Source organism: Dama dama, chromosome 20 (genome assembly GCF_033118175.1).
Source record: "Dama dama isolate Ldn47 chromosome 20, ASM3311817v1, whole genome shotgun sequence".
In the NCBI taxonomy this organism is placed as follows: domain Eukaryota; kingdom Metazoa; phylum Chordata; class Mammalia; order Artiodactyla; family Cervidae; genus Dama; species Dama dama.
In genome coordinates, this window is record NC_083700.1 from 17,882,719 (window position 1) to 17,899,526 (window position 16,808).

At 38.4% G+C, this 16,808-nt stretch overlaps 1 protein-coding gene across 1 annotated transcript in view; it reads left to right on the plus strand.

Moving 5' to 3' along the window:
- GATAD2B (GATA zinc finger domain containing 2B) overlaps window positions 1-16,808 on the plus strand; it is a 78,823-nt gene that overhangs the window by 38,554 nt on the left and 23,461 nt on the right. The window lies entirely within an intron of this gene.

Genomic DNA, 16,808 nt, shown 5'->3' on the forward strand with positions numbered 1-16,808 from the left:
CCCCATGGACTATACAGTCTGTGGAATTCTCCAGGTCAGAATACTGGAGTGGGTAGCCTTTCCCTTCTCCAGAGGAACTTCCCAACCCAGGGATCGAACCCAGATCTCCTGCATGGCAGGCGGATTCTTTACCAGCTGAACCACAAGGAAAGCCTGTATGGGTCTTAAAGTTCTTCTTTATTGAAGATGTCTTGTGTTGATATTTTCCCATTCTAAAATCATAGTCACAAAAATCATTTTAGGAGCTCTTGGTGCCCTGGTGTTGATTACCCATATATGTGTATCTGATCCATAACTTCCTTTAATATGACCCAAGGAGGTGAATGAAAATGAAAAATGCAAAGCCAAAACTGAGCTGACTACCTAGAATGAGGGTGGGTGGGATATTGTACAGGGGTTGAGGCTTCTTGCTCTAGAAATGGGAAGATGTTTATACAGAATCAGAAGTCTTCCAACTAGTAAGAAGGCTGAATAATCCTGAAATAGTAGAAATGAATCAGTTCTGCTTAAGTTAGAACTGTATAGCATTTGCTCAGTCTCATCTACTCCCTTTTCCCCTACCAAAACAGCATGCAAATGAAGGGTCCAGATGATCATTGAGTGGTTTTGTTTTGTCTTTTACATTCCAGGAAGTTATCTCAAAACTGAGGATAATAGCAGTGAACAAAGTAGACAGATCCCTCACAACATAGTCTTTATAAGTTAATGGAGGAAGGAGAAAAGCAAAAATAAGCAAATGCATGCTGTATCAGAAAAATAAATCAAGATTTAGGTGAAAGGGTTAATGTGCCTTTGTTTTCAATGTAGATCAATTTAAGTACGACCCAATGAGTACAGGTTTCTCATTGCAGTGGCTTTTCTTGTTGCGGAGCACAGGCTCAAGGACACACGAGTTTAAGTAGTTGCATCACACAGGTTCAGTAGTTGTGGTTCCCAGGCTCTAGAGCACAGGCTTAATAATAGTTGCGGCACACGGGCTTATGCATGTGGGATGTTCCTGGACCAGGGGTCAAACCTGTGTCTCCTGCATTGGGAAGTGGATTCTTTACCACCAAGCCACCAGGGAAACCCAAGACAGATTCTGATTGTGTCATATGTGATTTTTGCATCTTTCTTTTGGAGAAGTAAGTCTTGACTCAGCAGAAAGTTGATAAAAGTGAATTACAGTTTCTTTGGATCTCAGCTGCTTTCTTTGCAGGCTTGGGGCTCTGTAACAGCTTTTAATGATATTTGTGACAGTCCCTGGAAAAACCTAAATGAACATTTTGGTCAACTCACTAGCAATCTGCCAGTGTCTTCTATAGTTGTGTCACGTTAATTTCTAACCTGTGATTGATAATATTGCTAGATATATTGTAGATATATTGTAGTATAAGCTATGCTGTGTTCTGTGTCCTATGCAGAGATCAGGTGGTCTCTCTTGGTTCCCTGTTTTCTAAACCTCCTTTTAATGAGAAATGGTTAATAGAGGAGACTACCTCTATTCTAAGCCGTGGTGGTCCAGCGGCTTAGAAACTATGCCCCCAATGCAGGGGGCTTGGGTTAAATGCCTGGTCAGGTAACTAGATCCCATATGCCACAACTAAGACCCGGTGCAGACAAATGAATAAAAATAAATATTTAAAGAAAAAAAAGAAATAGTTAATAGAACTTAGACATTCACATTGATGCATACTCTTCTTGAGCCCTCGTCCACAACCTTTTCTATTCCATCAAGTGATGAATTCCAGAGATTGTTATCTCTAGAATTATATGGAAGTGTCTAAGATGATCCAATAAAATGGTACATTAGAAGATAGCTTCACTCTTTGTCACATCTAACATACTCTATAGCCATTTTGTCTTCCCTTAGGGGTTTTACCCCTGTTTGAGGAATTTGTTTTGCAGTTTGGTTTGTATATGTTTAAGTTCCTTTAGGAAACTGAGGTAGAGAGAGTCCATCCTAGGAAAATGTCGAGATAGTTGCTGGAAATGATTGGCTGTAGGAAGCATTAGATAGCTTGGAAGGAGCTTGGCTGTCTGGTGTGCCTTAGGGTAGTTTGCAGATGTGCAGTACAGAACCACTGCTCTGTGATCTTTGGCAGGACCTAGAAATACAATTTGCTTCCAGTTTAGTGGAAGTCAAATTGCAGTTCATTCAGCTCACATTTGCAAATAGTAGGCATGAGCCTATTAATCTCTGAAGCCCCATTGAGGTAGAATTAATTGTATGGGTTTGTTTGCCCTTTAAAGTACAATAATTTTCATTAGGAGAAACTTGTTAGACTTACTCTTTGTGGGATAAATATCTGGCTAGGTTACTACTTATAACATTCTTCCTTCTCTGTTATGACTAATTTAGTATACAGGGCTGTGAATATCCTTGAGGGATATTCTGGAGAAATTTTTGTGAAGCCAAAAACATTTGTGAGACTCTCCTAGGGCTTACAGATCACTGCCATTTCCCTTTCATGACCATCCCCCAGCTCTTGTTTCCTCAAAGTGCAAAAAAGTATTTACTCTCACAGGCCACTGAATTAAAATATCTCTGGTTTTACTACTCTGATAGAGGGTGTATGTGGTAAATAATATGTGTGTGTGCTATTGTTCTCATATGTTCTACCTGTGGCGGAGTTTTAATAAAGCATTAAGATAGTAATTGAAGTAGATTTATTTGGCAAAAACAGAACGATGTTCAGCAACATGGAACTGAATTTTATTCTTCATACAAAGTTAAAAGCACATTGTAGTTCCATCTTGACCACTCGCCCAGTCCTCATCTCTTCGAGAGAGAGAGAAGCGTCATCTAAATTATTTCATCTAACGAGATCGGGCGCGTTCAGGGTGGTATGGCCGTAGACTAAATTATTTCATCTGATTGATGATTGTCATTTATAATTTATTGCTACTTCTGTCTCGTGTATTCATTCGGAAAAGGTGTATGGATTCATTACATATTCTAATGTATCATCTGTATAAATAATAATATACTTTATACTTTATATATACTTTATATATACTTTATATACTTTATAATATACTTTATATTTATATATACTTTATAAAGTACATATAAAGTATATATAAAATAAAGTCACGCATGTATCTGCTGATACTTTTTAAGTTGACCTGTCTTTATACTTAGAAATGTCTCTTACTAGTAGGCTTCCCTGGTGTCTCAGATGGTAAAGAATCTGCCTGCAGTGCAGAAGACCCATGTTCGATTCCTGGTTTGGGAAGATCCCCTGGAGAAGGAAATGACAACCCACCCCAGTGTTCTTGCCTGGAGAAGTCCATGGATTGCAGAGAGTTGGACACAACTGATTGACTATCACTCACATTCACCTATGGCAGAATAAGTCTTTACTGATGGAACAGAATGTTACAAGTGACCACCATCAATTAAAAAAAAAAAAGTTGAAAACCCACTTCCTTGGTATAGTGATAGGTTATAATCATGGCTCTCCTGTGTATTTGTAGGGTCTTCCCAGGTGGCTCAGTGGTAAAGAATCCACCTGCTAATGCAGGAGATGCAGGTTCAGTCCGTGGGTCAGGAAGATTCCCTGAAGGAGGAAATGGCAACCCACTCCAATATTCTTGCCTGGAAAATTCCTTGGACAGAGGAGCCTGGCAGGCTATGGTCCATGGAGTTGCAGAGTCAGACATGACTGAGCAGGCACACATGCTCCTATCTATTTTATGACTTTAGACAGGTATATTTAGCCTTTCTAAGTCTCAATTACTTCATTCATAGGCTGGAGATAATATGGAATTCATAGGAATGTTTTGAGAGTTAAATGAAGTGTTGTTTCTATGGTTTGTAGCCCACAGTTTTGACATTTAGCCTCACTCAAATATTTGTTATTCATCTTTCTCCTATTTCCCCTGCTCCTTTATCCCTGGTACACACTATGTTACTTTGCTTCTTATTGAAGTGCACTTCCCCCCCAACTGTTTTCAAATTTGTGTGGTGAATATATCACTTGAAAAAACCATTTATCTGAGAAGAGGCTCTCCTGAGTAGTGTGTATGAAATGTACCTAAGAGATCATGTTTTTCAGAGTAGTGTGAAAAGTCACAACCATTTAAAACTCCTCTCTCCTACCACCTGTTATTATTGGTGCCCTCGAATAAAACAAATTTTTTTTTGTTTTCTTCTTTTAAGTATTATTTAAGTATTGTTTTAAGCATAAGATTCCTAAAGAAAGCCTACATTTTCTCTGCTTTGCCCAAAGAAGAATGGAATGTAATAGATAAGGTCTGAAGAAGATTGGAAAAATGTGGTTAACTCTTTGTTGTTCAGTTGCTTAGTTGTGTCTGACTCTTTGCAACGCCATGGACTGCGCAGCATACCAGGCTTCCCTGTCCTTCACTATCTCCTGGAGTTTGCTCAGATTCACGTCCACTGAGTCGATGATGCCGTCCAGCCATCTCATCCTCTGTCACCCCCGTCTCCTCCTGCCCTCAGTATTTGCCAGCATCAGGGTCTTTTCCAAGGAGTCGGTTCTTTGCATAAAATGGCCAAAATATTGGAGCTTCAGCATCAGTCCTTCCAGTGAATATTCAGGGTTGATTTCCTTGCTGGTTTGCTCTCCTTGCTGTCCAAGGGACTCTAAAGAGTCTTCTCCTCACCACAGTCTGAAAGCATCAATTCTTTAGCACTCAACCTTCCTTATGGTCCAACTTTCACATCCGTACATGACTACTGGAAAAACCATAGCATTAAGTATACGGACCTTTGTCAGCAAAGTGATGTCTCTGCTTTTGAATACACTGTCTATCTAGATTTGTCATAGCTTTTCTTCCAAGGAGCAAGTGCCTTTTAATTTTGTGGCAACAGTAATCACCCCCAATGATTTTGGAGCCCCAAAAGATAAAGTCTGTTACTGTTGCCATTTTTCCCCATCTGTTTGCCATGAAATGATGGGACCAGATGCCATGACCTTAGTATTGTGAATGTTGAGTTTTAAGCCAGCTGTTTCACTCTTCTCTTTCACCTTCATCAAGAGGCTCTTTAGTTCCTCTTTGCTTTCTGCCATTGGGGTAGTGTCATCTCCATATCTGAGGTTATTGATATTTTTCCCAGCAATCTTGATTACAGCTTGTGATTTTTCCAGCCCAGCATTTCCTATGATGTATGTACTCTGCATTATAGTTAAATAAGCAGAGTGACAATATACAGCCTTGACATACTTCTTTCCCAGTTTTGAACTAGTCCATTGTTCCATGTCCAGTTCTACCTGTTGCTCTTGACCTGCATACAGGTTTCTCAGGAGGCAGGTATTCTGTCTCTTCAAGAATTTCCCATTCTATTCCTTTATTTAATTATATATTCCCTAGGTTACTTACTTGCCTGTTTCTATTATGCAAGTTTAGAACACTAATTCTTAAACTATATGGAGTGCCTAATAACCACCAGGAAAACATGATAAAATGTAGATTTCTTGGCTCCCCACCAAGAAATTCCAGTTCATTACTTTGAAATGGGCTGGGGAGGGTTTATTTTAAACACGAATCTAAAGTAATTCTGATACAGGGTCTAAAATGATACTTAGCAAAACATGGATATAAAGTAAAAGGAAGATGACAAAATTAAAGTTATTGAGTGACATATTGATCCACATTGCCCTTTATAGTGATACTTCTCCAATCCATCTGTGATGAAGGACCAACTTTTTGTTTGGTTTTCTAATAGAGATAGCATAGACCAATACTTTTGTAAATGTAATGAGGTGAATTACTGGAAAAGAGATATCCAAATTCAAACCCAGTATTTTTTATTGTTAGATTCAACAGGCATAAAATTACTCTGTCAAATTAAAATAAAAATTTCTAAATGCTTACTCTGAATTTCTATGCTTATCTTGTTGCAGAGTGGTAATAAACAGTTCATGGACCAGCACCAGTCTGTGGACCACAGTTTGAGTAGCATTGCTCTTCAGAAAGTGAAGATGAGTTTGTGTTGAAACTGGCAAGTTAGAAACCTAGTCTCTTCTACAAATCCCAGGAAGCCTGATTTCTTCATGTATAAAATTGAGACAGTTTTACTACTCTGCCTGTCTTACAGAGATGTTGTCCTCATATAAAACGTAATGTGTGTAAGAGTACATTGCAGACTAGAAAAACTAATGTAAGTTATATTAATCATCAGAAGCATATATTAAACATATTATTATTGTATAGGGACTTTGTTGGCAACTAGGGAAATCAAGATATGGTAAGGAACTCACTGTTCAGTTATATCTTTGCCCCATAAGGATGGCAGTATCCTGAGCTGATTAAATTCCAACTTCATAAACATTTTCCTAGACTTGTGCAGGCTTTTTCTGAACTCCAGTAGCTTTTTTGTATTTTTCAAACGTGTAACTTTGGAATGTTTCTTTGTAATACCTGAAATAAGAATTTTTGAAAGTATAACATATTTCTCTAATAGATTGAAAACATTTTGGTGGCAGGCCCTCTTTTGAGTTCCAAGTTTCTTGTCCTCTTCTTGTATCTATCCTTTGCTGTTAATCCTGGAACAGATTACCCCTTCTGACTGGCTCCCAGTTTCAGACTTGCTGCTCAACACCATACTCTTTCTCTCCTCTGACTACCTTCTCTTCTGAGTATTTACAGGAGATAGAGTTCCTTGAAACGAGACATTTTTGACTGCGTTTTATGAACAGATTAGGTGCAAGAGATAAGAAAATGAGTAATACCTAAAGTTCCAGACCCCTGGGAGCTCACAGTTTTTAAAGGGAAAAGGACAGTAATTCAGTAATGAGACAGGTGCTGACATGTTCAGAAATGGTTTGAGAACACAGGGGGAGAAAAAACTGCCTAGGGGAACAGGGAAGTTTTCATAGATAGGACAACCATCTAATTTACCCTCCAAAACGACACTATTAAAGGTGAAAGGATCATTGTTACCATCAGGAGGGTACACCAGGTATAAATTGGGACTGTCCCATGCAACCAAGATTTATTGTCACCCTATTAATAAAAGAAATATCTGTGTAGTCTTAAAGTAAGAGTTGGAGGATTTACTAGGGAAAGAAAGTAGCATGCAGAAGAGCTTGGAAGAATGAAAGAATATGTAGTTGTGCCTAGCTCATGAAATACTTAAGAGCAGGAGTAGCAGAAGATAAGGTTGCAAAGGTAAATTGGGACAAGATGTTATAGGGACCTGTGTGCTAGTGTTGTCGATAATGGGGAGTCTTTGATATTAAAGATGGGATAATGAGATTAGATTCCTTTTTTTTTTTTTTCTAAAGATCACTTTACTGGCTGTATGGAAAATGAAAGGTGGGGGCGAGGGACTTAGGTACTGAGACCATAAGATCTTTTAAAATATTTGCTATAGATTAGGAGAGAAAAGATGATACTCTGAACTAAGGGATGGCAGGAAAGTTGGAAAGAGAGAGACTCCAGAGATATTTAGATCTTTTAGAGAGATTTAGATTTGTAGGGGAAAAGGCACTTGGCTTCTAGGACACCACGTTCTCCTGTTTTTCTTCCTACCTCACAGACCACTCTTCAGTCTTAGTTGCTAGATATTCTGTTCAATTTAGAATCCAGAGCTCAGCCCTGATACCTCCTCTGTGTTTGCATTCACCTCTTCTTCTCCTTTTTTTTTTTGTTTATTCATTTGGCTGCCCTGGGTTTTAGCTGTGTCATGTGAAATCTAGTTCCTTGATCAGGAATTGAACCCCGCCTTGCACTGGGACCGTGGAGTTTTTTAACCACTGGACCACCAGGGAAGTCCCTGCATTCACTTCTTAAATGATTTTGTCCACCCCCTGACTTTAAATTCTGTCTGTATGTTTATCACTCCTGAATTTGTATCTTCAGCCAAACATCTCCTCTTAACTCTAGACTTGTGTCTAATAGGCATTTCAGACTTAACATGTTAGAACTACATTTTTCGTTTTTCCTCCAAACATATTGTTATTCACCATTTTCATAAAAAGCGTCATCATTCATTGTGGAGATAACAGTGTTGGAGTAATGCTTGACTACTTCTTTTTCTCATCCTTCTCATCCGGTACACCAGCATTTCTGTTGGCTCTTTTTTCAAGATATATCCTTGGTTTGGCCCCTGGCTACCTCTCCTACCTCATTTCCTGCCACTCTCCTTCTTGAATATGGCACTTCATCTTTACCTTTTTACTGTTTCTGCCGTATGCTAAGCACCATTCTGTCTCAAGCAGCATTCTTGCTTTTTCCCCTACCTGTTATATTGTCTTCCAGATACATGCAGAGCTCACTTCTCCACTTAACTTAGGAGTTAGCTTAAATGTTATCTTTTTAGATAGGACTTTCCCAATTTTGCTTTTAAGAATAGTCTCTTCCTCCCATCTGACACTCCATCCCCTTTTCATGCTTAACTTTTTTCAGGGATCTTATCTATGCTTTACCTATTCATGTTGTTAATTTGTTCATTGTTTCTTTTCCCCACTGGATTGAAGCCCATGAGGATAGAGACTTTGTTCAGTGTTGTATCCTCAATGCCTAGAAAAATACTAATAATAAATGTTAGCCATTTCATAAATATTGTATTTCATGGACTCTAAGATGCTATTTATATTTGGTTTTAAATTGAAGTGTAGATGATAGTTACATTCTTGTGATTCTGGTATACAGCAGAGTGATTCAGTTATACATAAAAATTTTTTTCATATTGTGTTCCATTATAGTTTAGTATAGGATACTGACTATAATTCCCTATGCTATAGAGTAGTACCTTGTTTATTATATATAATAGTTTGTATCTGCTAATCCCAAGCTCCTACTCTATCCCTCCCTTACCCCCTCTCCCTTTGTTAACCATGTTTGTTTTCTATGTCTGCGAGTCTGTTTCTGTTTTGTAAATAAGTTCACTTGTGTCATACATTAGAATCTACATATAAGTGATATCATATGGTATTTGTGTTTTTCTGTCTGACTTAGTACGAGAATCTCTAGGTCCATCCACGTTGCTGCGAATGTGAAGATGCCATTGATTTTAAGATGTATCAGTAGTTTATAAACCAATAAGAAAGAAGAAATACTGTCACTTGTTAAATGCTGTTGGTTATAAGATACACACTGATACCAGAGGTTAAAATAGAGAAAAAATATGTATATTAGAATCTATGAAAAAATTACTTGTTTGGATGAGTGAAGTAGGAAGGAGTCATCTGAGGTGACTTCAGTTTCTAACTTAATTAAAAATTTTTAAAAATAGATAAAAGTATCTATTATAAAAACAGAATACAAGAGAAATAATAAGGTTGATAGAGGAAAGGGTTCCTCCTCATGTTTGTGTAACTTGTGTGGCAGAAGCAAGAAGAATCTTGCAAGAATGGGGAAGAAACCAGCTATATAGTCTGAAACCTAGAGTCTATCCTTGAAGTCATCCACATTTTAACACTCTTATTACGAGGTCACTTTTTCTGTGAGGGTAAACACATCTCCAGATTTCTCAATTACTGTATGATCCTTGAATTAATCCTTGAATTGCTTGTATTTCTTACTACTGTGTACATACTAGATGCTTCAGAATAGTTTGATTTGAAGAGAATCTTCACTTGATCCCTTCATTGAGATGGAGGTTTTCATTTCCTCAACTTTTTTTCTGTGTTGTTGGATTGTCTTGTTTAGAGATATTTAACATATTATCTGGGCTTCTCTGGTGGCTCAGACAGTGAAGAATCCACCTGCAGTGTGGGCTATCTGAGTTCGATCCCTGGGTTGGGAAGATACCCTGGAGGAGAGCATGGCAACCCACTCCAATATTCTTGCCTGGAGAATCCCCATGGACAGAGGAACCTAGCAGGCTACAGTCCATGGGTCGCAAAGAGTTGGACACGACTGAGTGATTCAGCACAGCAACACATTATCTGCAGGTGAACAGATCTTGGTAGACCTGTGGCTGATGTCTCCCAGTGGTAGAAAGTAAACCAGGGTTTGCCTTCTTTTAAAATGTAAGAACAGATGATAGTTTCTGCACTTTCTGTTTATAATTTTCATAAGGATTTGTTTACTAGGACTGCCCCATTCTGAACGCCATAGTATTCTGTAGTCTGAGTTTTCCCTATGTCGCTCTTTTCTTCCTCTTTACCACTCCACTTTTGAACCTGAATAGATGAATATAGTAGATTTGATGACTAATCTTTATATATTTTATTAATATGCAACTAGTTTTATTAAGTGCATACAGTTGAAAAGGGAATCTTTGTTCTATGAAAGAACACAAAGGCAAGACAAGGTAGCAAAGAACCTGAATGAACATTTTGGCCCACCTGATACTGAAGATTGCAGTGTTAGAATAATGCCCCATCTCCCAAGGTGTCCACATCCTCATCCCCAGAATGATTGAATATGTTCAGTTTCTTGGCAAAGGGGAGTTAAGACAGCAGATGGAATTAAGGTTGTTAATAAGCTCACCTTAAAATATGAATATTATTCTGGATTATCCAGGTGGGCTCAGTGTAATCACCAAGGTTCTTAAAAATGGAAAATTTTAGGCAAAAGAAAGTCAGAAATATGGCAACATGAGGAGTGGGCCCAGCATTGATGGCTTTGAAGATGGAGAAGTGGCCATGAGCCAAGAAAAGCAGGTGGTCAACTAGAAAAGGCAAGAAAATAGATATTGCTCTAGAAATTCCAGGAGGAATGTAAAAAGCCCTGCTGATGACCTGGATTTGGTCCAGTGAGACCCATTTTAGACTTTTGACTTCCAGACTGTAGGATAATAAATTTGTACTGTTCAGGGACTTCCTGGTGATCCAGTGATTGAGAATCTGCCTTGCTATGCAGGGGATGCAGGTTCCATCCCTGGTCCGGTAACTAAGATCCCACATGTCACAGAGCAGCTGAGCCCATGCACCATAATTGTTGAGCCTGCATGCCGTAACTCAAGTCTGTATACCAGGATGAAGGGTCCAGCGTGAGACAGCGAAGATCCTGTGTACCGCAACCAAGACCCGACACAGCCAAACAAATAAATATTTTTAAAAATTAATTTGTGCTGTTTAAATCACTTAGTTTGTGGTAATTTGCTGTAACAGCCATAGAAAACTAATATAGTTGGTTCTCCAAACAAGGGCAATTTTCTGTTCAACCGTAGTACCCATCACACCTAACAAGATTAATAGTTATTCCCTAATATTATCTAATACCCAGGCCAGTTGGAGTTTCCCCAGTTGTTCCTCATAATATCTTCTGTAGATTTTCTTTTTAAACTAAGATCTAATCAAATATACCTTGTATTTGGTCTGTCTCTTAATCTAGAATAGTTTGCAACCCGCTCCACCACATTTAATGTCAGCTTTTGAAGAAACCAGACTAGCTGATTTGCAGCATGTTCTACATTGTAAATTTGTCAGATTGTTTCTGTATGGTGTCATGTATCTTGTTCTCTGATTCTCTGTATGTCCTGTAAACTGGACTTCAATGTAAAGTTTATGTGTTTTTGGAAAAATATTTCATGGGAGATGCTGTGTCTTCATACTGCATCACATTAAGAGGCACATAATATCTGATTATTTCACTATTTACACTGCCAATTTAGATGCTTGGGTTAAGGTGACAGCAAGATCTCTCTGTTGGTAAAGCTGTGTTTTTCTCTTTGCAGTTAGTAGTCTTTGGTCTTGTTTTGTTTATTGTAAGCTGGGAAGCCTTTCTGCTCTGAGCCTAGTTATTATGAAAATAAATTAAAAAATTTCAGACCATCATTTTTGACTCCGGAATATGGCACACCATGTTACTAAAACTGTTTGCAATTCCATTACAAAACACCACCTAGTGATGCTGGGTAGAATAAACTTTTTTTTTTTAAACACATAACCTGAACTGAAAGAAGTAAGGAAAATTCTCAGGGACCACAAAAATAAAAGGGAACTAAAAACGAGCAGTGTGCATGTGACTTAATGCTGTGGCAATTCTGGGGGGCTTTTCTAGTTTCAGTAACCAAAAGACTTGCTTTTTTTTTCCAGCCGCGCTATGCGGCATGCAGGATCTTAGTTCCTCAACCAGGGATCGAACCCAGGCCCCCTACAGTGGAAGCGTGGAGTCTGAACCACTGGACCACCAGGGAAGTCCCTAATAGACTTGGTCTTAATGCTCACGAGGGGTCCAAGAGGCAACATTTTAGGCCTGTACGGAACAGGAGTAGAGGTGAGCACCCCCTAAGAAAGCCACGATCCTTAAAGGCTCATGTTCAGGGAAGGGAGCTGACCATAACAAATTCCATCCCCTAGTTCAAGGAAACAAAAATTTTCTGTCTCAGCCTAGGCTTTGACTAGAGGTGGGTGGAAATCTCTCCTGAAAATTTAAGTATGAACCAAACTCATATGGGTTTAAATTATTTTTGTCTGAGATCGCTAAGCTGAGAAATAAATACAAAAAATTATTCAGAACACTTTATATATTCTTGCAGTAACTGGCAGAAGCACATGAAAAACTGCTCTGGAGGAACAGGTCCACAATCCAAACCATACAGGATTCTTACAGATAAAGTCCTAGTGAAGACAGGGTGCTCTTAAAAAATTAACAAAAAGCAAAAGAAAACAATTCATATACTATGAACAAAAGTCACAGATACAACAGGCAGCAGCAGGAACTGAAAACTTCAGATAATAGAGCCATTGACTATATAAAATAAATGTATTTAAACTATTAAATACAGAGATTTGAGAAGAGAAGAAGAAATACTTTGAAAGAGACAGATTTGAAAAAAAAGAACTAACTAGAATATCTTAAAAAGTGAAGATTGTGGTCTTCTATTCAGCAGGTATTTAGGTAGTACATATTATGGGCCAGGCACTGAATAAAATAGGAAGAAAAAAACTGTTCCATGGAGCTTATATTTTAGTGGACGGGAAACAGACCAACATATATAAGCCTAATATGCTAGGTAGTCATAATTACGAAGAAGAATAAAACTTTTTAAGGGGTTACAGAGTAATGATGAAAGGTGATAATTGTTTTTGCTGTTGTTTTCCCTAGTAGATGTATTAGGGAAAATCTTTCTGAGATGTGAAGGAAATAAGGGAGCAAGCCACACGGCTAACAGGAGAGAACAGGGAGACTAAACAGACTGGAAAGGGAGCGATGGGAGGTATTGGAAGATGTAAAGTCAAAAGATAGCGGGTCAAATTATGTAGGGCCATATAGGCTGTGACAAAGACTTGTAGTGCTCTTCTGGTTACTATTGCTGTATATGTAACAAATTAGTTACCTTAAACTTAGTAACCTAAGACAACGGTTTTATTCTGCTTTTGGATTTTGTGGATCAGGAATTCATTCAAATTTGGCACAGCCCTGATGGCTTGTTTCTGCTTTACAGTGTCTGGGGCTGCAACTGGAAAGCTGCAAAAGTGGGGAAGAGGTATTAGTTGGGGGCTGGAATCATCTGAAGGCTCATTGACTTACATGTCTGGTGCCTGGGCTAAGATAACTTGAAGAGTAGACCTGCCAACTGAAGTGTCTACATGTGACCGCTCCCTGAGGCTTTGCTTCGTCACACCGTGGCAGCCTCTGGGAAGCTGTACTTCTTAGAAAGCCTTTCAGGTCTCCAGACTTCAGTGTTCCAGAGAATAAGACAAAACCTGCATTGCTTTTTATGACCCAGTGGCAGACGTCACCCAGCATCACTTCTGCTATATATTACAGATTGAAACAGTCGTGAACCCACCTAGATTCAAGAGAAGGGAACATAGATCCCCATCACCACCACCTTTTGATGTGAGGACTTTCAAAGAATTTGGGGAGACAGTGTTTGTAAACCACCACAGATGCCATTAGAGCATTTTGAGCAAAGAAATGATACCACTTAAATTTTAGAAAGATCACTCTGATTTCTCTATGGAACATAGACCGAGAAGGGCAGGAGCAGAGGCAGAGTTTAAAAAATTGCAATAGTCTGAGCAGGGGAGGACAATAGCCTGGACTAGAATAATAACGTGAAAATGGTGATGAGGGGTTGGGTTTGAAATATATCTGAAAAGGAGTGCTGACAATTTACAGATCGAATGCATGTAGGGTGTGAGAGGAACGAAGAGCGACTACATAGAGTTTCATATAAGCAGTTGGTTAAATGGTGGTGTCATTTACTGAGGAGGGAAACACTAGGGGAAGAGAAAGTTATTATCCCGGGAGTTTATGAATTCAGTTTTGGACATAAGTTCATAAAATGCCTGTTAGACACCCAAATGAAGATAGCATTTAGGCAGTTGAATATATACCAAAAAAATTTTAGAGGAGGGATAAGGTCTAGGAATATAAATTAGAGAATTAGCATATAGATGCTTTTTTAAGGTATAGGAATATATGAGATTATGTGGGGTAGGGAGTAAGTGCAGATAGAGAAAAGGTACACAATTGAACTCAAGGGCATGCATACAGTTAGAATTAGGAATATGCGTTAGAATTAGGAATATGAGTAGATACTAGTGAAGGAGAGTAAGAATAAATGATCATGAAGACAAACAGATGTGGAATTCCGAGGCGGTCTGGTGGTTAGGATTCTAGGCTTTGACTGCTGCGGCATGAGTTCAGTCCCTGATTGGGGAACTCCAATCCCTCAAGGCCGAAAAAGAAAAAGACATATAGATGGCAACAGGTATGTGAAAAGGTGTTCAACATCACTAATCATCAGGGAAATAACAAATCAAAACCACAACCACAGTGAGACATTATCTCACACTTGTTATAACGGCTGTTATCAAAAAGACAAGAAGTTAGTGTTGGTGAGGATGGGAAATGGGAATCCTGCGCACTGTTGGTGGTAAATTGGTGCTGCCATTTTGAAAAACAGTATGGAGGTTCCTAAAAAAAAAAAATTGAAACTAGAGCTACCATATCATCCAGCATTTCCACTTTTGGGTATTTATCTAAAGGAAACAAAAACACTAACTTGGAAAGATAATGCACCCTCATGTTTTTTGCAGTATTATTTGCAATAGTGAAGATATGGAAGCAACCTGAGTGTCCATCAGTGAGTGAATAGGTAAACAAAATGTTATATGTGTATGTATACGCACACACACAAAATGGAATTATTAGCCGTAAAAAAGGAAATCTTGCCATTTGTGACAACATGGATGGACCTTGCGGGCATTATGCTAAGTGAAGTAAGTCAGACAGAAAAAGATAAATACTGTATAATCTCACTCACATGTTGAATCTAAACAAAACAAAAACACCAGCTCTTGGGTGCAGAGGACAGATTGGTGGTTGCCCAGTGGGGTGGGAGGAATGAAACAAAAAATGAGGGGACGGGATCAAAAAATACAAACTTCCAGTTATAAAATAAGTCATGGAGATGTGAGATATAGCATGGTGACTGTGGTTAATAATACTATTTCTAAAAATTGAAGTATAATTGATTCATAACACTGTTTCAGGTGTATAGCAAAGTAATTCAGATTATTTTCCATTATAGTTTATTATATGATACACTGAATATAATTCTTGTACTGCACAGTAAATCCTTGTTGCTTACCTACTTTATGTATAACAACTATGTATATAATTTTCAGACAAAATAAGCTTTGAGGCTATAATTAGAAGAACTTTAAAAAAAAATTGTATTTACTTCTGGCTGCACTGGGTCTTTGTTGCTACATGAGGGCTTCCTCTAGTTGCTGTGAGCTTGGACTACCCTATAGTTGCAGTGTGAGGGCTTGTCACTGCAGTGACTTCTCTTGTTGCAGAGCACAGGCTCTAGAGTGCCTGGGTTCATTAGCTGTGGTGTGTGGCCTCAGTAGTTTGCAGCTTGCAGGCTCCAGATCTGGGACTCGGTAGTTGTGGCACACAGGATTAGTTGCCCCAAGGCATGTGGAGTATCCCTAGACCAGGAATCGAACTCATGTCCCCTGCATTGGCAGATGGATTCTTTACCACTGGATGACCAGGGAAGTCCTAGTGGAACTTTTATGATACAAATAAATATAAATTGTAAAGGAGAAGATTGGTAAAGGAAATTTTAAAAGACTGAAAAAGTCTTTATTTCATCTTTGTTTTTAAAAGATACTTTTTGACAAGTATGGTGTTTTAGATTGTCAGATATTTTTTCTTTCAGTATTTTAAAGATGTTTCTGTGTTCTCTTTTGCATTGTTTCCATCAAGAAATCTGATGTTATCCTTGTCTTTACATGTAAACATATCTTTCCCCCTCTCACTTTGGCTGCTTTCAAGACTTTGTAGTAGGTTTTTTGTTGTTGTTGTTGTTGTTTTTGGCTACGCTGGGTCTTCATTTCTGTGCGCAGGCTTCTCATTGTTGTGGCTTCTCTTATTGCAGTGGGTAGACTCTAAATGTGCAGGTTTCAGTCATTGCCTTGCAGGGGTTTAGTTGCTCCAAGGTATGTGGAATCTTCCTGGAACAGGAATTGAACCTGTGTCCTCTGCATTGGCAAATTCTTAACCACTGGACCACCAGGGAAGTCTGTTTATAGTAGTTTTGAGCAATTTGATTATGATGTCCCTTGGTGTGGGTTTTTTTTCCCCCATGTTTCTTGTGCTTGGGGTTTTGTTGAGGTTCTTGGATTTGTAGATCTATAGTTTTCATCATTTATTCATTTGGCCATTATTTCTTCATATATTTTTTTTCTGTGTGCTGCATCTCCTGTCTTTGAGAGACTCCAGTTATCTTTTTACTTGGCTGCTTCAAGCTGTCCTCTAGTCCTCTAGAAAGACTTTTATTTTTTTATTTTTTTCTCTTTGTTTGATTTTGGATAATTTTTATTGCTATTCTTCTGGTTCACTAGTCTTTTTTTTTTCCTTTAATAATTGAATCTGCTCTTATTATCATCCCTTGTGTTTTTAAACATCTTTATTGAGATATATTTCACATACCATAAGAT